The sequence below is a fragment of the Pinus tabuliformis genome, chromosome 5_2, assembly GCF_031772625.1.
Source record: "Pinus tabuliformis cultivar Carrire ecotype Pingquan chromosome 5_2, CPIR1, whole genome shotgun sequence".
In the NCBI taxonomy this organism is placed as follows: domain Eukaryota; kingdom Viridiplantae; phylum Streptophyta; class Pinopsida; order Pinales; family Pinaceae; genus Pinus; species Pinus tabuliformis.
The window spans coordinates 1,063,490,052-1,063,514,237 of record NC_142306.1 but is presented as its reverse complement, the minus strand read 5'-3'; positions in this window follow the sequence as shown (position 1 = coordinate 1,063,514,237).

The window sequence follows — 24,186 nt, the reverse complement described above, 5'->3', positions numbered from 1 at the left end:
ACCCTGCGGAACCTACTCGAACGAAGGAAATCTGGGTATGATCACTCTTATGTAGTTTGATAATATAAGCATCTTTCCTGAGTTGTTTGAGTATTTCTTGTTGTAGTTTTCTTCTACTCTATTGGGGTTCTAACCCAAATCCCTAGGGTGCTTTCACCCGAAACACTCATCAAGCATGGCACACGCTATTTTTTGAATTGTTATGTTTGTTCTTTCTGCCGCTCCATTTTGTTGAGGACTTTTAGCTATGGAAAATTGTCTTTTGATGCCATGTTGCTCACAAAAATTGAAAAAATCATTTGATATAATCTCTCCTCCTCTATCATATCTAAGACATTTGATTTTTAGTTCCAAATCATTTCTGACCATAGCCTTGAATATTTTAAAATTTTCAAATGTGTCATATTTATACTTTAGTAAACCAACCCAATAAATTCTTGTAAAGTCATCAATTAATAGCATGAAGTATTGTTCACCATGAGGAGCCTTATTTCTCATTGGTCCAGATAAATCAGTGTGAACAAGTTTAAGGGGTTTACCTGAAGTGCATTCTTTAGCTCTAAACTGAACTCTAGATTGCTAACCAAATTGGAATGATTTGAAGATACTATTTGCAGGTGGAGAAGTGTCTGGGAAGTCATGAATTTCTCCCATCTTGCTTGATTTGTATAGTTGATAAAAGTTGAGGTATCCTAGTATTTTGTTCCAAAGCCAACTTTCTTTATATTTGCTCAAAAAACAATGCTCTTTGTCGCCTTCTAGGATATAGACATTTCCTAGAGTTATGGTTCCCTTGATTATGGTCTTACCTGTATACAAATTTCTTACCACACAATTCTTTGATCTGAAAATAACTTCAAGCCCTTGATCATACATTTGACTAACACTTAACAAGTTATGTCTTAGCCCATCAACAAATAGTACATTCTCAGCCTTAACCTTTTCTTTTAATACCACTCATCCTTTTCCTTTAATAGCAGTAGGTGAATTATTACCAAAATTCACATTATTTTCGTTCTTAATTTCATTAAAAGAAACAAGATTATCTTTGTCACATGTCATATGCTTCGAACAACCACTATAAATGTACCATAGATTCTCTTGATCTCCTACATATAATGCTAGACAAAAATTTTCAGAGAAAGTAATTTTCTTTTTCCATACCTTAGGATGTTTCGCCTTCTACTCATGTTGATAAGATGAATTCATCATGCTTCTGCATTCAATTTCTTCATGAATAAAGTTATTTCAAATATAACATTCAACTTCATTCTAAAGAGGTGAGAAAGAATTATAAGAAAACCTCTTTGACATGTTTGCATTATGTTTTTTTCTTGCTTCACTAGCCATAATCGTTTTATAAGAAACAAAATGCACTACTTTGTGAACAAAGTTGTGATAAGTGAAGCATTGACCATTGAAGTAAGAATCCCTAGAAGTATAATACCTGTTTGATTATCTTTCCTTTTGTTCATGGAAAGGTTGTTTTTCCTAAGTACAGTTTGATCCTTCATTCTTTTGTTGAGTCCTATAATTCTGATGATTGCTTCCTTTTATAGAATTGATGTAGATTTTTATACCCATTTGAAAATATTTCATAGGTTCTGATGTTTCACCATTTTGATTTGGATTGTATCCAATACATGTCTTGATTAGTGGAGAACACTAAACTTTAATGATTTCTTCCAAAGTTTTAGATCCTTTAGAAAATATAAGATTTAGAGCCTTTATTTTCTCAAGTTCCTTTCTTAGACCCACAATTTCAAGTTCTAAGTTTTCACAGTGCTTTTCCCTTTCTTGGACTTGTTTCTTTGAAGCTTATTCTACTAATTTAGCTTGTTCTAGACAAATCTTTAGCTAACTTATTTCTTCAACAAGGGTGTTTTCTTTATACATATTTATTTCCTTTTCTTGATTCTTGTTTATGACCCAAAGACTATCAATTTCTTCTAGAGAATCCATAAATACATCATCAAACTCATCTATACATTGTTCTTAAAATTCCATAAGTAATTGACAATCTTGATCTGATACATAATCTTCATTATTAGAAGAATATTCACTCTCTTCATGAGTATAAAAACTTTTCTTGCTAGTAGAACCTCTTTTGACGTTCTTCTTTGAAACATGATTTTCTTTATAAGGACACTTAGTGGCATAGTGACCTACTCTTCCACTAGAAAAGAATTTGAAAGGAAGCTTACCTTTGAACCTAACAGTTCCTACTTGGAGCTTCTTCACAAAATTTGTTTCTCTTCATCTGAAATGTAACTTGTGTCTTTAGCCTCTTCTTTTTCTTTCCCTTTGTATGTAGATTTGAAGGTTACTTCTCTAAGGCCTGATTTATCCCCTTTTCTCATCTCAAATGTTGTCAAGATCCCATGGAGTAGTTCAGGGGCAAGGTTCTTCAAATCTTGCATTTTGTTAGGCCCCTATACTACTAGTGTAACCCCTTATTATTAGTAGTACAACCCCCTTATTATATTGTTGTACCCATGTAGTCCCCATATTATCACTATTGTGCCCCATAGAAGCCCACTATTGTTATTATTGTGCCCTTACATTATTATTGTTATGTCGACTTTGATTATATTATGACTCCTTAGACTCCTATATATAGAAAGGAGGTCTTGTCATTTGTATCATCTAAGAATTGTTCATTTGTGTAATGTAAAGGAGGTTGTCCCCTCGAAGAGGCTGAATTATAAGGCGTTGATCTATCTTTTCTATCTTTTTGTGAGCTGGTTTCATAACATTTGGTATCAGAGCTTTGGATTCTAGGGTTTCGCTGCTCCAAATAGGTCATCGTGGCATTTTCGCTATAACTTTTTTCTGCTATGTTTCAGAAGTGAAAAAAACCCATTTGAGACAAAATCGCACTGAACCTTGGGTCCGAATTTTAGAACTTTTCGCGCTATATTTGCAGAGATATGGTCTGAGGAAGTTGGTCTTTTTGCAGACTCCTGAATTACATTCCAAACAGGTGACCTGGGAAAATCGTCATAACTTTGTCTTTGAGCATCGGATTGAAATTTCGTAAGAAGTTACAGAAAGAGGACGGATTGTAGTTTCTTGTATAGATTTTTTAGAGCCAAAGGTTGAAACAGGGACACGTGGCACGTTGTACAAGTTCGCTCTACTGAACTAGTCTATAATCAGGTCACTGTGGGAGATTTGGCATAACTCTTCCTTGGAGAATCCAATTTGGATCGGACTGGTGGCATTGAAAAGAGGACACAGAGGGCTACTGCAAGTTGAAATTTCAGAACTGGATGATCCAAAATTACAGAGATACATCAGAGGCAATATCGAGCTCCTACAAATTGAAAAAAAAGGTGTGTATATTTTTTTAAATTTTCTCTTCAGCTTGGTTTGAAAAATTGTTTTGAAGGAATTCAAAGGGCATAGTAGAGCATTATTATCGGTAGCTGATACCTCGAGGAAAGAAAATGAAAACACCTAGTAAGCAACCTGAAAGCTTTAGCATGACTCATGAAGAAGAGGAAGAAATGCTACATGATATATCAAAATTACAAGACCAAGTGCAACAAATGTCACTCTCACAAAAGCTGACAGAAGCTAAGATAAAGGGTGTGGAAGCTAAGATAAAGGGCGTGGAAGCTAAGATGAATGGTGTGGAAGCTAACATGGATGATTTGAAGATAGATTTGAAGACAGGCATGGCATATTTGAAGACATATTTGACCAATTTTCTACAAGAAATACTTACTAATGGTGAAAGGGTAGTAAAGGAAACTCATGATGCGAACAAAAGAAATGTTAATCATGATTTCATATACTCTAATTTTGGATCGAAGACCCACCATATTCCAAAAATCGATATGAGGAAGTTTAATGGCAAGGATCCCGCAATATGGATATTACAGATGGAGCAATTTTTTGATCTCAATAATGTGCAAAACACACAAAAGGTACGTATTGCAACTTTATATTTGGAACCAAATTAGTTTGTATGGTATCAATGGATTTTCTCTCGTAAACAAATTATCACTTGGGCAATTTTTACGGAAGAATTGACAGCACATTATGAGGATACAAAAAGCAACACTTTTTTTAGCCAATTGATAAGTCTTAAACAAAAGGGTTCAATAATGGAGCACATTAAGGAGTTCCAAAAATTGAACATAAGGGTAAAAAATATTCCAGAGGAGCATAGGGTTGATGTGCTCTTAGGGAATTTAAAGGATAATATCCAACATGATGTTCACCTTTGGGAACCTGATTCATTAGAGAAGGCATTCAGGTTAGCAAGAAAAATGGAAAGCAAAATTATGATAACCAGGAAGCATACCACTCACAACTACAAAGACGGAAGTGTTGTTACCCGTAGTCTTCCACAACCTATAAGGTTGACACCACAACAATTGGAAGAGAAAAGAGAAAAAGGGCTTTGTTACAATTGTGATAGAAAATGCACTAAAGGTCATAAGTGTGCTGAGAAGAAATTATTTTACATAGATTATGAAGAGGAGAAAGAAAAGGATCAAGAAACATCAAAAGAAGAGTATATACACTAGGAACCAACCCCAGAGAAAGAAGAAATGAATCTGACCATATCTTGTAAAGCATTGGCAAGAATTACCACTTCTCAAACTCTCAAGATAGAAAGACATATCAAGAAGAAAAAGGTTCAAGAAGTGAAAGATCACATCGAGAAAGAAGAAATGAATCCAACCATATCTTGTAATGCATTGGCCGGAATTACCACTCCTAAAATTATCAAGATAGAAGGACATATCAAGAAGAAAAATGTTCAAGAAGTGAAAGATCACATCAAGCATCAAGAAATGAATCCGACCATATCTTGTAAAGCATTGGAAGAAATTACCACTCCTCAAACTCTCAAGATAGAAGGACATATCAAGAAGAAAAAGGTTCAAGCAGTGAAAGATCACATCGAGCATCAACAACAAGCTCTCCAACTTTTAAAGGATAACGCCACTTTGGTACAAAATCGAATGAAAAAATAGGTAGATCAACATTGTAGTGAAAAATGTTTTGATGTAGGTGATTGGGTATTTTTACTGCTACATCTCAAGTAAGCTATTTATGAGAAGGAAATGTTGGAAATACTACATGCACTTAAGAAATGGCGACCTTACCAAATGGGAAGACACTTCAAGGTAAAAATGGATCATGATAGTCTTAAATACTTTTTATAACAAATATTATCTATAGAAGAACATAAAAAATGGGTCACAAATATATTGGGTTATGAGTTTGACATCATCTATAGAAAAGGGAAGCAAAATTTTGTTGCAGATGCACTCTCAAGAAAGGATGAGGATGTGGAAGCATTGTTTTGTGTTATTTCTATTATTCAACTAGATTAGCTGAACGAAGCAAGGGATGAATGGAAGAAGGACGAAAAAGTGTGGCCACTCATTCAAAAGTTGCAGAAGATCCCAATTCAAACAATATTGTCAGAACTTGAAGAGGAAGGAAAAATCATATTGAAACCTGGAGCAGTCACAGAAACAAGAACCTGACAGCTACGAAATCGATAAATTTCAGAGTATCTCATCAAGTGGAAGAACTTATCTACTGAAGATTCCACATGGGAGGACAAGAATATTCTACAAAAGCATCAAGAACTACTCAAGCGTTGAGGACAACACTTTTTGAAGGAGAGGGGCATGTTAGGCCCCTATACTATTAGTGTAACCCCTTATTGTTATTAGTACATCCCCCTTATTATATTGTTGTACCCATGTAGTCCCCATATTGTTACTATTGTGCCCCATAGAAGCCAACTATTGTTATTATTGTGCCCTTACATTATTATTGTTATGTCAGCTTTGATTATATTATGACTCCTTAGACTCTTATATATAGAAAGGAAGTCTTGTCATTTGTATCATCTAAGAAGTGTAATGTAAAGGAGGTTGACCCCTCTAAGAGGCTGAATTATAAGGCATTGATCTATCTTTTCTATCTTTTTGTAAGTTGGTTTCATAACAATTTCTTCAATGGTGGAGACTTTTGAATCAAACTTGGGGGTTAGTGATCTCAAAATATTTTCAATAACAACAGTATCCTTTATTTCGTCACCAAGACCTTTCATTGTGTTAAAAATACCGTCTACTCTAAGGAAAAAGCTTGCAATACTTTCATCATCATTCATTCTTAGAGACATACTGAATTCTATATGTTTGATGTTTAACACTTTTTACCTTAGAGTCACCTTCAAAGCTTTGAACAAGATTATCCCATATTTCCTCTGCGGTGTTCAACTACATGAATTTCACAAACTCAGATTCAGTCAAACCTCCCAAGTAGCATTTACATCCTTTGCATTGTTCTCATATTGTTTCTTTCCTACATCATCCGTTGAATGGAATCTGGGTATTGATATCCACCTTCAACAGTTTCCCATACATCAGCTCCTAGTGCATGCAAACATGATCTCATTCTGATATTCCAAAACATAAATGTAGTTCCTTTAAACAAGGGTGTCTTGTAATAAAATACTCCCTCTTGACTTCTCATTTTGATAAATTTTTGTTTAAGTGATCAAGCTTCTTTTGAGGGACTTTCTCTGATACCAATTGTTATGAAAAATATTTTGGGGTGGGGGGGGGGGGGGGGGGGGTGGGGGGGGGGGGGGTTGAGTTAGTATTTTTTATTTACTTTAACTTTCAATTTCACATTCATAATTTTGTATGCTATTGTTCTTCATGTAACCCATGTGTGTACACAACTCTAGTGAATGTAAACTGCGTATATTAGATAACTAATTTTTTATGTTCCATCAAATGTTTATCTTTAACCAGTTCATAATTATTTCATTATCCATTTATTAAGCAGTAATCATGAACAGTAAAGAGCATATCACACATCAATACATAGGAACACCATGATTTCAGGTGGAAACCAAATGTGGGAGAAAACCACTGCTATCGTTGCCTTTATCTTCTTTCTTATTATATATAGAAAATATTCATTACATCTTGTACTGGTGACGACTCTTACCAACACATAGGCACCTACCTGCAGGAGGCTACAACCTCCACTCATTCTGCAACACCTACTGGAAGGGAGCTACAACCCCCTAATCATGTTTACCGACTCCTACCAGAAGGGAGATCCTACCCTCTCACTGAAGGTTACAACCCTCAGCACCTTATGGATCATGCTTCAGAATGTTGCACATGATCCACCTGTCTCAAAAAAACACCAAAACCTATAGGCCACCTTTCATCAAATTTTCACACTAGGCCCACACCAACAATAAGCCCAAACCAATATGCCAAACTGAAATGTTGATTCTCAAAATATGAATCACTAAAGCACTGTCCACTAAATATTGAAGCAATCCAATCACTAAATTGATTTTGAACCAATGCAATAGATCAAATCAATGATATACCCAGTAGTATTGTCACACCTCAACCACTTAACCATTCACTGATTAGTCACACTATTGGATAACAGACAAACATCATAGAAACAATATGCATTCACTACAAACCTTGATCAATATTAACTTTAGAATACATATGCGATTGTTCCGAAGTATACCCTCATATATATGCCCTTACTGTGTATAACACTTGTGTACATATCTTAATTCACTAAACGTTAAATAGAATCATTGCATAACTTACTAATTTACTGACATACTGAGTCACAGTAGAAACTAATCACAAATCAACACTCTGTAGCATCATCACTAACCAATATTCCAATCCTCAACTAAATCAACCCAATCAACACTTATTCTCAAATCATAGATTACTTCAAGCGCATTCAAACGAATCCTACGTCATTAGCTATTCAAATGAGTCAAGTATAACCATTAATACTCAATGCACTTTCAGATCTCTCAGATTTGAGACTTCTCCTTGCTCCCCGGTGCACACTTGTTTCAGACTAAATCACATATAAAATAACCCATTACATTGCACACTTAACTCCTTGATCTCTATCTCCCTATATAGCTTTTTCCTTCAACAATAGCTCTAGTAAATCCTTTGGTAATGTTTATGGTATTTGTTGATTGGATCAAATAGACGTTTCTTCCACAATTACTATGAGGAATTACCATGGTAATGGCCTATCGTATCCAGATTTCCATGGTTCGGATTATGTATGTGACTTTTGTTCATAGGACCAGTGTATGTATGTGACTCTCCTTCATAGGAATCGTGTATACTTCTCAAACTTCACATTTTTCAGGCATCCTGTGACTAAGTTGTCAATTCTCTTCCATAACTTTTGTAATATTTTCACTGATATTCTTGATATCTGCATTAGTTCCATAACCATCATATTAGGACCAATTTAACATCAAGGACATCTTTATCAAATAGGTTTCCATCAAGGACAACACATTATCCATAATGCCAACACTGGAAATTGTGTTGTACATTGTATAGTTACTGAAGACAAATTTTTAAGGTTGAGGCCTAGTTGTACGTCGGGCTAAACCTTTTTTAAATAAAAATATAAAAAGGAGGTAAGGGGGGTGGCCGAAAGCCCAAATAGGCCATAAGATCCACCCACAACTATCAAGAAGATCCACTAAGGAGTAGAGAGACTGGTCAGTGGTCAACATAGACACCCAAGTCTGGGTCATGCCGCAGAACTATGTTGCAGATGTGGACGAAATATTACAATGGCTCGACAGAGGAAGGAAACAACATTGACCAACGACAATAGAGGTGAGGGTCGGGGGTCAGAGGTTTGCTTGGCCAGCTATAGACTATAGTTTCCAACCATCAAGGACATGTATAATAGGTTTCATGAGTTTTGCAGTAGAAACAGAGTCGACAAGAGAAGTTTGGGGTTGTAGTGGTTGATGGCCATATACCACTGACTTGTAGACCAAGCTACCTAGCCATCATGCAAGAAATAGCCCATTGTTTTTGAGCCCTGTGAAGGAAATGATATCCATGTAGACAGAAAGATTGAGTGCATGCATCATAAGAGGGGTTTCATAGCCAGCCCATAGGCCACAACTAATGAGAGCTACCAGTCGCAACCACAGGACCAAGTGTCAGAACCACATAGTGCAAACATGGCAGCAGTTGATAATGAGTGGCCCCCAGAAACTATAGGAGCTTAGTAGGACAAGCATCAGGAGACAAAAATAGAACATAGGCAAAGATTGGAAGACATGTTGGAAATACCAAGAGGGGTGGTGAATGATTATTTATTTCAATTGTTATATTATGATAGTTAAGATTTTTATTAAAACATAAACCAAAACATAAGACTTTGAACAAAAATATTTATATTAGAAAGATAATGAGGACTCCAATCATTTTTACGATAACTCAAGCTCCAACATGTACAAAAAAATCTATGATATTTTCAAGGCTCCAACCTTGAACAAATACACGCTCCAAATTAGAAATATTGAGGACTCTAATCCTCTCAACAATTCCAAGCTCTAACTTGTTCTACTTGAGTACTCTAATCCTCTCAACAACTCCAAGCTCCAATTTGGTCAAAACAAAACTTTAAAAGGAACACTTACTTCAAAAATGTCTTCAATGCTTCAACAATGCACCAAGGGTATCTTCCACACTGCTTCAAAAATAGTCAAGAATGTTTTCTCCAAGTGGCTAAGGTCTACTTCCAACAAGTATGCACAAGGATCAAAAACTGCTCTAAAGACTACATAAGTCTACTCTAACAAGTCTATTCCAACAATTCTTCACAAGAGTCAACAGTTGCTCCAATGTCTGCACAAGTCTTCTCCAACAATGTTGTTCCAATCAAGTCTGCACAAGGTTCAAAAACTACTCCAAAGTTTGCACAAGTCTATGTTATGGCTTCAAGATGATTCTCAAAAATGTTCTTAAGAAATGTCAACAATTATGCGAGGTTATCTCTGTTCCTAGAGGATGAAACTTGAAACTTTCCACAGGTGCCTTGTCACAAATCTCTACAGGCAAAAAAACTCCTTGTTACAGGCCTATAATTTAGGGCCAAATTTTCCTTGTCACATGTCTCCACAGCGCTGAAAATTTCAGAAGTCTTCTCCTTACCTCAGAGCCAAAAATATAATCCAAAAGGGCTGAAAATATCATCTCCAAAGTATAGAGGGTTATGTTCCAAAACAACTTAAGATATATGCTCCAAAGTAGGTCGAGGTTGGGTCCAAGAGAGGGTTGAAAATCTACTTCAAGGAACCTAAAGTTTGCTCCAAGAGGGGTTGAAATGTGTTCCCAAATGAATCCAAAAACCAATGAGGAAACCCACGTTTAGCTCCCTTGATCAACTCAGTTCACAATATACTTTTGAGCATACTTGGCTAAGTTGGATAATTGAATGGGTGAGTCTAGCTTCTTATTTATACTTGTTCGACCATTATTTGAATAGAAACGTCTCTTAGGAAGGATGACTTGTACTCATGTAGGTTGACTCATGTAAGCTTGACAAAGTATGGTTTTCCAACTTGTAAATTCAATAACGAATAGGAGTCATAAGGCAAGTAAATACTCATTACAAAGGGATTGAATTCCTCTACACTCTTATGTGATAGACTCCTTGAGCTAGTGATTCCTTTGACATGAATAATTAGAATTCATCCAACAATCTCCCCCTTTGTTAATGATGGAAACAACCTCCTCATATGTTTCTCCTGTTATCGTGTTGATCCCCCTATCATAATCTACCCTTCTGACATCAATAGCAAAGGGATGCTCTAATGGGATGCAAGAGAAATGACCCCCATCTTTTGATGAACATGTTCAAATGCCTCTTGAGGTAGGGGTTTTGTGAAGATATCTGTAATTTGCTCCTTAGTGTTGACATACTCCTTTTTATTCTTTGCTTTCCAACCTATTCTCAGAGAAAGTGATACTTGATTGGGATATGTTTTATCTTACAATGCATGACTAGATTCTTTGAGAGGTTGATTGTGGTATCACTCAGGTTGTCCCTTGGCTCCTTAAGGGATACGGCCGAGGTAACCACAAACCAATCTTTGGATTGCAGGTCCTAGCCTACCGGCAATCAGAGAGGGCTCTCTCTTTCTGTTTTAACCTAGTTTCGGGTTGATTTTAGGCTAATTGTATGCTTCTTTGGGTTTTGTTTAAGTTTTAGTGGGATGATTGATGTTTTCAAGTAGGGAGGCATGCATAGTGTGAGAGGTTCAAACCATTGGGCATGGAGTCATGGAAATGGGCTGCTGGTGCGTTTTCTTGGTCACAAGAGGAATATAGAGCAAGATAGCTACACACGAAACAACCTTTTAAGTTAAAGGATGAAATGAAGGCCAAGGAATGAAAGGAAACTAAGAATATCTCATTCAGCTTAACAGAGGGGAGGCGAGTGAACTATATCTAGGAGCAGTCAAGAATTCCTAAATAATAGTCACGCATGAATGAAACAGAGCAAATAAGAGCCGTGAGGAATTCATATTTATGCCTGAATCAGAAGAAAACATATAGAAGTCACAGAAATTGAGCATAGAGTGTAGCCACGCAAATTCTAAACTAATCTTTCTTTCTGTAACTTAGATGGTGATATATGTATGATATATATATATGAATCGAAAACAGAGGTAAGAAACACTTATTGGGCCATGTAGCAGTGCAAGAATTCTATATTTCACTCTTTAGCCATTAATAACACAACAGACAGTCCATCCTCCAAGCTTTTCAGCAGTCTTTGATTATAGAAATTCTCAAAACATACAGTGCGAGTTCAGCATGAGGATTATCAACCAACCAACCCTTTAAACAATGAATTAGGGTGGTTTATATAGGGAAAATATCTAAAAATATCCATTACAGAAGATCTTAAATAGATCTGAGGGAAGTGAGTTCTTTAATCTAATCTTGTCGTGGAATTAATGCAAAAAGATATCTAATTGCTGCGCTGGGGAATCTGCCTCAAAAATGAGTCGAAATCTGTCCTTATGGCTCTGTGTTGTTCATTTAGCCATAACTGTGCTTTGGGCTTTGATCCCCTGCTCTTGAGTGGTTTTGATGTGTATTAACTGTGATCTGAGAGCCTTTAAATGGCTTCACTGCTTTCTTTGACTTTGCTTGGGGGGCTTTAATGTTCACCTGCTTCAATCTGATACTCTTTGTCGCTTCACTGATACTCTTCAATGTAATCAAGGCTTCGTCTTTCCTCTGATACTCTTTAACTCTTAAATTGGGCTACTTTCTCTTGATCTGATATGCTTGAAACTGTCAAATCGCCCCTTTTCTGCCCTTTCAAGGCAAGAATGGTTGCTGCAAATGATTTTCGTGGCCTCTGGAATGCTATCGGCGCTGGCTGATTTGAATAGGAATCATAAATGAGGAGTTTCTGTCAAACTGCGAGTTTTCGGGCCTGCTGGTGGCCGAGCGATATGAAGCTTTCCATTTTGGTCATTTTTTCTTAGCGATGCGCGATTAGCGCTAAGCGCTAATCGCGCATCGAAAACTGCCTCAGTTTTTCATTCCGGGCTCTCTTTGCTGCGATTTGCGCCCTTCGCGCCTTCTTTCAGTGATGACGTCAGTATGACGTCAGCAGTGGGTCCCAGTACGGCAGTGACGTGGCAGTGATGTGGCAGGGTGACGTGGCAGTACGGCGGGGATTAAATCGAAGATCGGCAATCGGCGGGGACAGGGGGCAATGGCTTTTATATATGTGATGCGATGGGAGCGATCGCCGATTTCGGAAAGGCGATAAGGCATGCGGCTGTGCGAAAATGGGAAATATTGCGGAAATGAATGGATCACGATGCGATATGCTTTCGGGTGCGATAGCAATATCGCGTTGGTGGATGAGAGGGGGGATATATATACAGGTACAGAAACTTGCGACTGCCAATCGCGAAATCGCATCGGCGAAGTGATATCGGAAGATATAAAAGAGGGCGGGACGATGAACGAATATTGGGACCTCCGACAGCGATATCACGTCGGAGGAGAGGAAAACTCATCGGAGGAGGGTTAATGCGATCGGAAAAGGCTTTTTAAAGCTTTGGAAGGGTTCTTGATGCATCGGAAGGAGTCTGATAGCATTCGAAGGGGGTTTTTGTGTTTTGAAAGGAGTCCAAACACCTTAGGAAGATGGTTTTTTGAGCGAAATGAGGGTTCTTACTAAGTTTCAAGTAAACTTAGTAATTCCCAAGCATACTTATGGTTATATTTCAACCAGAGGAGGGGATATGTAAATAATGGGGATTTTTACCATATATTTTTAGTATGGGAAGGGGAAAGATAAGGAGGGATTTACGTAATAGAGTTAGGAGTTAATATGAATTTTGTGAAGAAAGCACTAAGTATGTAAATCTTAGGCTATTTAAGGGGGAAAATGACTCATAGAGGAAGTATGAACACTCCTTGAGTAAAGTAGATCTTTACCAAGGCAAATGGTACGGAAAATGATGAAACTAAGAGGTATTAAGCAGATCTTGCCCTCTTTGGGGAGGTTAGTGAATGATTTGGGGAACAAGAAGAAGGGGGAGTTAGTCATGCCTCGTTTGAAGTCCTTCAAATGAAAAACTGCCTCAAACTCGTGATATGAATAGATATGACACTTGAAAAGATGAAATGGGTCACAAGCCATGATTCTGCAACCGCAAAACTACCTACCCGGCCTACTCACCTAGCATTTTCTCTTCTTTTGGTTTGGGTGCACTTGAACTAGCATACCCAACTTTTCATTCTTTTCTTCTTGCTATCCTCCTATCTATATCTACACTTATTTCATTCAGGGGCTCAGATTAAGCTGTTGAACACCCTTGTTTCTCTACCTATCTACAAATCTGCCAAGATTAAGCTGTTCGGACAGATAATTATTCTCTATATTCTACAATAGGAAATTGAAACCTAGGGAGACCAAGATTAAGTTTTTTAGCCTTCCCTTAACTGAAAACTCATCAAAAATGGATCAACTCATCAAAAAATGGATCATAGCAGTGGCACTTAGACTAGCACACTCTCATGGACACTTCTTTGGCCTTTGTAGCAAATATGGAACATTGCAGCATGCAAAGTATGACATATTTGGCATGTAAAAATGTCGATCATGAAAGATGAATACCTTCCGCAGCAGGAGGCTAACAGTGGCTCCACTTGGGGATGGCTTTTCCTTGTGAAAAGCTAAGAATAGCAGGTCAGACTACCTTGATCTTATATTGTTGTTGTGGAACTGAAAACAATTCTTCTTAGGCTGCTAAAAAACTGGGATTTTGAGATCCGAACATCACTCTCCTCAACTGAATTACTGTGAACTATATAGCGTCGCCTGCTTTCTTCTGTGTGCTTGATATTACATACATTTTTGCTTGAGACCTGCCTTCTAAAATAAACATAAAAAGGGGACAAATTGGAGCAACTCCTCTTAATTTTGTCTTTGAACAGGCTGTAGGTGTAACACAAAAACCGCTCCTCTGTTTTGATACTATTGAATGAAGTGGGAAGCTTGATTGTAGCACTTCTAACTGGATTTGATTTGATATAACAGTGATGCTTGGTTCCAAGCAATCGGATTGCTTATACAAACATAAAAAGGAAAGCACTGACATATATACAAACACTAATATACAAATATATACACAGGGGCATTGTATCCCTTAAAATGGATCTCGATAATGTTTCAACATTCGGCCATTTACAGGGTCGTCTTCCACTGTGCTATCATCTATAGATTTGAGAAAATATGTGTTATTGCCTTGCACAACACTGATAACAAATGGGCCTTTCCATAGAAAATCAAATTTTGCATGCTTTCCCTTGTCTTCTCTTTGTGAGTCCCACCTTAGAACTTTGTCACCAATGCAGAAATCCTCAGCCTTGGTCCTTTTGTCAAATGCTTTCTTCAGCCTCTCCTACACAATTTGAGCTCTGCCATACACTTGCTCTCTGGTTTGCTGAAGATGAATGGTCCGATTTATTCTTCTTTGAACATTATTTGCTTCAGCCTGAATCTCTTGTAACAGCTTCATAATGGAAATGCCCAAAGAAGATGGAAACCTGGCCTCCATGCCATACACCAGCTCATAAGGGCTCATCCCAATGGATCTCTTTGTTGAAAGTCTGTCTGCCCAAAGGGCATTTGTGAGCTTTTTATGCCAGTTCTTCTTGTTTTCTTCTAAGATCTTCTTGATAATATTAATCAGGCTCTTGTTGGATGATTCGGCCAAGCCATTACCTTGAGGGTAATAGGCTGTGGAGTGACCCAAGGTAATATGGAATTTGTGGCAAAAACTGATCATTTTCTTGGATTTGAAGGCAGCAGCGTTGTCTGTAATGATCTTCTTAGGACAGCCAAATCTAGAAAGGATGTTGCATTCAAGGAATTGGATAATGGTGGTGTCATTAGCTTGCCTACATGGGATAGCCTCAATCCACTTGGTGAAATAGTCTATGGCTGTTAGAATCCATTTGTGCTGGCCTGAGGAAGAGGGATGGATTTCTCCAATGAAGTCAAGACCCCATTGTTGAAAAGGCTTTTCGGTTGAGATGGGCTTAAGGGGCAAGGGCAGCAGCTTTCTTTTGCCCTCAAAGATTTGGCATTTGTGGCACGAGGTAGCAAACTTCTTTACATCTACAAACAAAGAGGGCCAATAGAAACTAACCCTTAAAATTTTATCAGCGGTGGACTTCCAATATAGATGTCCTCCACAGTCCCCCGCATGGAATTCTTTCATGACATTGTTAGGTTCATTCATGGTTAAACAATTAAGAAATATGCCTTCATGATTTTTCCAAAATAATGCACCATCTAAGACACAAAACTTTAAAGCCTTCATTTTTACAAATCTTTTCTTGGTTCTGGACAATCCTGGGGGAGCACACAGGTTTAACAATACAAAACAAATATCAGCATACCATGGGGATTGCAAGAAGGTTTCATTGATCTATGGAGTCGCCAGCTCCTGTTCATTGTCCACTTGGTTAATGTCTAGGGCTTGAAAATTTGTTTCGGACATCAGTTTGGCTAAACGTTGTCCCTTTATGAGCTTGGTTGGTTTTATTTCTATGTCATACTCAAGGATGTTAGCAATCCACTTGCCTCTTTTGCCTTCTAATCCCTCTTGGGTTAATATGTCTTTTACAACAGCATTTGGGACATAAGCAATCACATGTGAATATAAAATGTAAACTCGGAAATCTTTGATTGCTTTAACAAGGGCATAGGCCTACTTCTCCATGATTTGGTACTTCAAAGGGGCATCCCTAAGGGCTCGGCTGAAAAAAGCAATTGGCTTTTCATTTCCTTGATCATCCTTTTGTATAAGGATAGCATTTATGGTATGATCAGATGCAAAAGAAAGATGATAAAATCTTTGTCAAATTCAGGACTGGTGAGGACAGGGGCTTGGGTTAAGGCAGCTTTGATACTCTCAAAGGCTTGCTTGGTTTCAAGAGACCATTTTACCTTGGCATCCTTCTTTAACATGTTGCTCAGCATTCTTATTAGTTCGGCTAAGTTTGGGATAAATCTCCTAAGAAAAATGATCTTTCCAAGGAATGCTTGCAACTCTTTTATGCTTCTTGGATATGGGATTTGAAGGATGGCTTGAATTCTTTCAGGATCAATTCTAATCCCCTCCTTTGAAATGATATGGCCAAGTAGTTTGCCTTCTTCAAGGCCAAAGAGAGACTTCTTGGGATTCAAGGAAATTCCGTATTTCCTACATGTCATGAATATTTGCCTAAGATGTTTAAGGTGCTCTTGATCAGATTTGGACAAGGGGGTTAAATCATCAAGGTAGACAACTAGGAAATCATGGATTTCTTTGGAAATTGCAATGTCCATTACCCTTTGAAAAGTTGCAACAGAGTTCTTTAGTCCAAAAGGAATTTTAACATACTTAAATGTTCCCCACGGTGTGGTAAAGGCTGTCTTGTCTTGGTCGTCCGGGTGAACAAGTATTTGGTTGAAACCTGAAAAGCCATCAAGCAGTGAAATCCTTGATGACCCCACTACTCTTTGTAGAATGTGATCCATTTTTGGCAATGGGTAGTGGTTTTTTAGGGAGACTTGGTTTAAGTTTCTTAGGTCCACACATAGCCTAATCTCACCTATCTTCTTTCTTTTGGGAACAAGATTCGACACACATTCAGAAAATCTAATGGGTGCTATGATACCTGCTTCAAACATCCTCTTGACTTCCTTCTCAACCAAGGGGAGGAGCATGGGATTGATTCTTCTAAGTTTTTGTTTGAAGGGCTTTTGGTTTGGTTTTAGGGGAATGGTGTGTTGGATCACTGAGGTGTCGTAGGACGTCAAGTCCTCATAACTCCAAGCAAATACATCTTGGAATTCTTTGAATAAATCAACATATTTGGGCTTTTGATCGGGAGGCAAATATTGAGATAGTTTGATCATTTTGGGCTTCTCTACTATCCCAATGTTGTGTTCTTCTATAGCAACGTTTAAGGGCTGCATTTTTGGCTTTTTGGGAACAGCATTTGCATCAAACATATCTTCTAATAAAGTAAGGCCAACAGGGAGGAAGTTATCCTTTAGATCAATGATCTCGGCCTCTGTTTTGGCTATTTCCTCCAAATGCATTTGTTTCAGCTCTTCTATGTTTGCATTGTCAAAAACAGTTGGGTTTAGGATTTGTTTGGCTATTACAACTGTTACAGCCTGTTGATTTTCATTTGTCTGCTGTTGGGAGTCGTTCATGGCATCCATGTCAATGTTTATATTTGAAAACTCATGCTCAAGAGTGAGGAAATTATTAATTTGTTCATCGCTTTCAAACACTTGCCAATCTTTAATGTTATTTGGGAGAGCAGGCCTATGTTTTATTTCAGCAGTGAAATGGTGATTTGGCTCAAAGGGAAGCTTGCATGTGCTAGCAAAAGTGGCTAGGTTGTTAGCATGTATGTTATGATTTCTTGAAATCTGGGCAAGCTTGGATTCAGAGAATGCATTGAGTATATTAGTGGCAGCTGTCCTATAGGCCCTCATTCTATTGTCATTAGTAACAAAGTTACCTTTCATTTGTTGGATTACTAGGTTGGATTCACCTAGAATAGACACTTTGGTAGCTCCTAAAGCTCTGAGCAGCTTAAGGCCTAGGAGGAGTGCCTCATACTCGGCCATGTTGTTGGTGCATTTGAAATTCAGTCTATATGCATGACCTTGTGCATAATTGTTATGTGTGTTGTGGATCCATACACCTGCCCCTGCTCCTAACTTATTAACTGAACCATCAAACTCTAAATACCATGTGATTTCTTGCTTGTGGTTAGTATTAAGAGTTTCAGTCATTTTAGGATTGGGCGGACCTGAGTCTCGTGTTTCAGGAGGTTCTTCTTATGTGCTGGTTGCATTGGCTGTTGTGACCGTCTCATGGGTATGTGCAACCGATTCTTCATTGATGTGTGCTTGTTGTTCTAGAGCCAAAGGCTTGACATCAGTTAAAGGGCATCTATCATCATTAAACAAAATAAATGAATCCATATCAGTGTGGATTGAGTAGATGGGGAAGTTTTGTGGCTTATCCTCGCTACTCACCATATATCTCATGAGTGTTTCTCTATATAGTCTTTTTGGTTGCCCAAAGATTGATATAGTGGCGTAAGAGAGGTCTAATTGAAGGGATCCTTGGAGTTTTGCTCCCCAAGATCTTGATAGGAGCATGCCATACTTTGGTGGAATGTCAGCAACCACCACATCCATGAGGATTGTTTTATCAGGATATTGGACTAAGGAGACACACAAGTCTTTGATTAGGCCTAAACACTTGACTTGACTTGAGTCAAAGGAGAATAAATCTTTATATGGCCTAGTTATGTCAAGGTTTAGTCTTTCCATTACCGCTTTGGGCATAAGATTGTGTGATGCACCTGAGTCGAACATTGCATTATGTAAAATTTTATCATGGATATGCAAACTGATATAAAATGGCAAAACTACTCCATTGACTGTTTTTCCATTGACTTCTAGGCCAAAGAGCAGCTTTGGGGTATCATCTAAAATATTTACATCATCCTTAACCTGTGGCATTTGTAGTGATCTTTGTATTTGCTTCCTATAAACATCATGCTTGGCAAGTTCTGAGAGGGGGATGGATATCTTAAGTTTTCCAATCTCTGCCTCTAAATTAAATGGATTTTCCAGTGGAGTCCTGGTGTTGATGATGGAAGATTTTTCTTTTTCAGTTGAATTATCAGCGATTTGCTCTCGTTCGCCAGCATTATGGAGAGTGATCACTTGCATTTTTTCAGTTATGGGTAGGCTTTTTGGAACGCTGTGCACATTTTCCTTTGAGGAAAAAGGCACGACAGACTGCTTTTTAGAAGGTTGTTCGATAGTTATATCATCTATGGTTACGTACTGTGGGTTTGGGACAGATTGTTCAATGTGTTCTGTTATAACAGCCTTGCCTTTGATTTTATCGGGATGTTTTTTTTCCTTTGGTTTGATGGGCTTGGGCACATCAATCGTTCTGGTTCTTAGCTTATATTGCTTGTTTAGCTCATAAATGGCTGGGTCATAGGCTTGTTCAAAGTCGAAAGACTCTTGGGTTTGGAATTGATGCATATTATCGTTATTTTGGTCTTCTTTAGTTAAGAAGACATGTTGCTCGTTCTTCAAACCCATTAGGTTTATGTGAGTGTCTTCTATAGGCTCATTAGTTGTTGATGTCTCAGCATAATTTTCTTGGAAAGGAGGCCTTATTTCACGGTCTGGGCTCACTCTTCCAGCGTTTGGGTTTTGATTCCTTCTGAAGTTCGGGTTCCTAACAGCGTTGGTTTGCTGCCCGTCCCATGATGATTTTTTCTCAACGTTGTCCACTCTATCTACCAGCCTATGCATGCCACTGATAAGAGCATCCAGCTTTTGGTCTATGGCTGAGGGTTCTTCCTTAAAGGTCGTTCTCCTCTCTGTTCTGGCTCTATTTCTTTTGGCGATTAAATTTTCCTCCACAGTGACAGCCACATTTTGCATTTCGGCAAGGCTGTTAGGGGCTCTTTCTTTTAACTGGTAGGCCATATATGGGTCGAAACCATCAGGGAATTTATACAAGGCAAGGTCAGGTGGAGGCCTTAAGTTCTGTGGTATTGCATTATAGACATTATTGAATCTTGCACAATAGTCCAAAACAGACTCTTGAGGGCCTCTTTTAATTGTATCATATTCGGCTAGTATGTGCAAGGGGTCTTTCTTTTTCTCCCATCTGTTGATAAATGACTGGTATAAGGCTTCTGGGTCTACTATGGAATTAGCTGGGAAGTGCTCTAAACCAAGTCCTGACATCGCCTGTCAAACTTTGGACAAAAATCTTCATTCTCACCCCATCATCGTCAATCTCATAGCTCTCAAAGTAATCTTGCATTTTCTTTGTATGCAGAAGAGTTGTGCAGGCACTTGTGCCATCAAAATAAGTTATTTTAGTCTGGTAATCCTGAGGCATAGCCCCGAGGTTAGCAGGCAGTTGTAAGGGTGCATATCTATTAGCCATATTAACAGGTATAAGTGGAGCAACAGGGATAAACGGAACAGTTGGAACAACTGGGATAATAGGAGTAGCAGTGGTAGTATGCGCAGTGAACGAAGGTGTGGAAAAGGTGCTTGGAGAGGTGGATGAAGAACAAGGGGAACTAGGGGTTGAACGAAATAAAACTTTGACAGGGGTGGGAACACAGCTTGGCTGAACTATCTCAGGACTAGAATCAGCAAAATCCTCTTTTTGCTCTAATTTCCTGAGGTTTCTTGGGATTAAATTCGGATTTTCAAAAACAACTGGTGGATTTGGGTCTAGGTTTGACCTGGTATTATGTGTTTTCTTCTTAGGAGCCAGCTTCTAACTTGTTTTTTGGAATTTTCTGAATAAGGTCCCCAGTGGAGTCGCCAATGATGTTATCACTCAGGTTGTCCCTTGGCTCCTTAAGGGATACGGCCGAGGTAACCACAAACCAATCTTTGGACTGCAGGTCTTATCCTACCTGCAATCAGAGAGGGCTCTTTCTTTCTGTTTTAACCTAGTTTCGGGTTGATTTTAGGCTAGTTGTATGCTTCTTTGGGTTTTGTTTAAGTTTTGGTGGGATGATTGATGTTTTCAAGTAGGGAGGCATGCATAGTGTGAGAGGTTCAAACCATTGGGCATGGAGTCATGGAAATGGGTTGCTGGTGCGTTTTCTTGGTCACAAGAGGAATATAGAGCAAGATAGCTGCACATGAAACAATCTTTTTAAGTTAAAGGTGTTGAGATTGCAACAAGATGATGGAGCTTAGTGAAAAGAGTCGCCTTCACTAAGTGGGCCCGCAGGCTATTTTTGGCGCAAGTCTATTTTTAGACATATGGATCATGTCTATGTTTATGGATGATTGATCAAGTTGGGAAAAATAGATGGACTTCTATTTTTGATGAAAGTGTGAGTGATCAAGTCTATTTTTAGACTGGCTGTCAAAAATAGAAAAGTCAAATATTATTATCTCACAATAATATTTGGACTATAAACTTAATCTTATTCTCTTGGAGCACTTCAGTTTGAGCTACGGAAGTGGCACATGCAGCTGTCAGAAGGAAATTCGTTTTTCTTATGAGTCAGTTGAGTTGTTGCATGCATGACTTCAGTTAAAACTCAAGTGAGTTGAGTTTAGTGGACTGGAGGTACAGTTGATGGAGTTGTGTTCAGTTTAACTTAGTTAAACTGGTTGTAGTTAGTCTAACTGCAGATAGACTAATGATGAGTTGTTAAACTAATTATTAACTCATAATACAACTAAAGAATACATCAGTTAACTCAGTTGCATGTCAGTGCATGTTCAGTTCAACAGGGACAGGTGGTAGAGAATCAGATTGCTATCAGTTGTGACTATAGTTGTGCACCAGATCTTGCACAATCAAAGGATTGAGTATGCCAATGAGTTTGCTCACGTATTTGGCCCGCATTTTAGCCTTTTCTCACGTCCACAAAGAGTGAGTGACTATTTTGCAGGTGAAAATCGAGTTTGGGAAGCCATTCTCATCAGTTCTTGAGCAGGTATTGAGCAGTGGAGGCAGGCAAGCAACGGGGGAGATTTGGAGATCAAATCTGAGTTGTATTGTGTGTAACAGGCAGAGATACTTGTGAGAAGTATTATGCTTTGTATTGTTACATGATTCAATCAATATAATATACAGATAGTGTGGGGTTTTTAGCGAGATGCTTTCCCCAGGATACATACTGTGTTTATGAGTTTGATTGATGCTTCTATGTGTGCCTGTGAATGTTTCTGCTTCTGTAAATTGATGATCAACGTAGAGGAGATTATGTATTATACATGTTCCGCTTATAATTGTATGATCAGGATAATCTCTGTGAATATGTGTTAAATTATTCAAAATTTCTACATGGTATCAGAGCTAGATAATTGTAGAAAAAGTTTCTACATGGTATCGGAGCAGCTTGATTTGTAGAAGAGATTTTTACAGGATATCAAGCGAGGGTTGATCGGAAGCAATTGAGTTGGTTGCTGGTGGAATTCGAATTTACAGCAGTGTTGTTGAAAATGTCTTTCAACGGATTGCAAATGTTATTCCAAAGCAAGAGCGACTTGGCGCTCAAGGATAAACTCAGTAACAATAAAGGTGAGAATGGATCTTCATCAAAGGTAGCTGATGAAGAGAATTGTGCTTTGGCTGCCAAAGCAAAGAAAGGGAAGAGCAAGAAAGCTTCTCAGTCTGGTGCGAAAGGCAAGAAGCAGGATATGTCCAAGGTGAAGTGTTTTCACTGTCACCAGCATGGACACTATGCCACAAATTGTCCGCAGAAGAAGAAGAACAAGCAAGCTGCTGGATCTGCAGGGGGAGAGGCTTTAGCTTCTCAGTTTGAGCTTGATTTTTCATTGATCGCATGCTTGGTTTCAAGTGTGATGGGATCAGTGTGGTTTCTGGACAGTGGTGCGTCTTTTCACATGACGGGAGATAGAGATTTGTTCTCTGATCTGGAGGACAAAGATCTTGGAGTGCACATCGAGATGGGCGATGATGGTAGATACAGTGCGACCGGTATCGGTACCATTTCCTTTGAGAGGGAGTCTGGTAAACCCTTTGTATTGAAGGAAGTCACGCATGTTCCAGGATTGAAGAAGAATCTCATCTCAGTGGCGATGTTAGAAGACAAGGGGTATGATGTTGTTTTCAGCGAGGGAAAGGCCTTCCTGCGCAGCAAGACAACTGGTGAGACCCGGAAGATAGGGGTTCGAGTGAGGAACCTTTATCAGTTGCATGTAGATGGATGCGCAGCAATGGCAGGCAAGGCAGAAGGATTGGTGAGCCAGGATGATGGCGAGTTGTGGCACAGGAGATTGGGTCACCTTCACCATGGAGCCTTGAAGATACTGCAGCAGATCACTACAGGGCTTCCTAAAGGCACACTTGCGCAGTCAGATCAATGCAAGGGGTGTACTTTGGGGAAGTTTGTGAAAGCCACCTTTCACGAGAAGGATAGTCGCGCCACGACGATCCTTGAGAGAATTCACACAGACGTGTGTGGACCTTTCTCAGTTGCCTCGACAGCAAAACACAGGTATTATGTGATTTTTGTTGATGATTTCTCTCGTAAGTGCTGGATCTTCTTCATGCAGAAGAAGAGCGAGACATATTCAAAGTTCTGTGAATTCAAAGCACTGGTCGAGAAGGAGTCGGGGAAGAAGGTGAAGGCTCTTAGGAGCGATAATGGTGGTGAATACATCTCGGACGAGTTCAAGGATTTCTGCAAGGCAGAAGGGATTCGTAGAGAGCTCATAGCTCCCCATAACCCACAGCAGAACGGGGTAGCTGAGCGGAAGAACAGAACGATTGTGGGTGCTGCACGGGCAATGTTGCATGATCAGGGCCTACCCCTTCACTTGTGGGCGGAAGCATGCAATACAACAGTTTATGTGCAGAACCGTTGTCCTCATAGGATACTTGGCATGAGTACACCCGAGGAGGCTTATTCTGGTAAGAAGCCTGATCTTTCTCATTTGAGGATTTTTGGTGCTAACGTTTACATGCATGTGACGAAGGATTCCAGAAAGAAGTTGGAACCGACTGCAGAGGTTGGGATATTTGTGGGGTACACTGATACGCCCCACAACTATCGTGTGTATTTGCCAGACAGTGGTAAAACTGTTGTGCGACGGGATATAAAATTTCAGGAGGAGAAAGCCATGAAGTGTTCGCTTGAGAGGGAGCTACACTTGCATGCAGATGAGGAGCTATTAGTTCCTAAGGATGAGCTTCAGGACGTGGATCAGCCACAGGAAGAGGTTCATGGA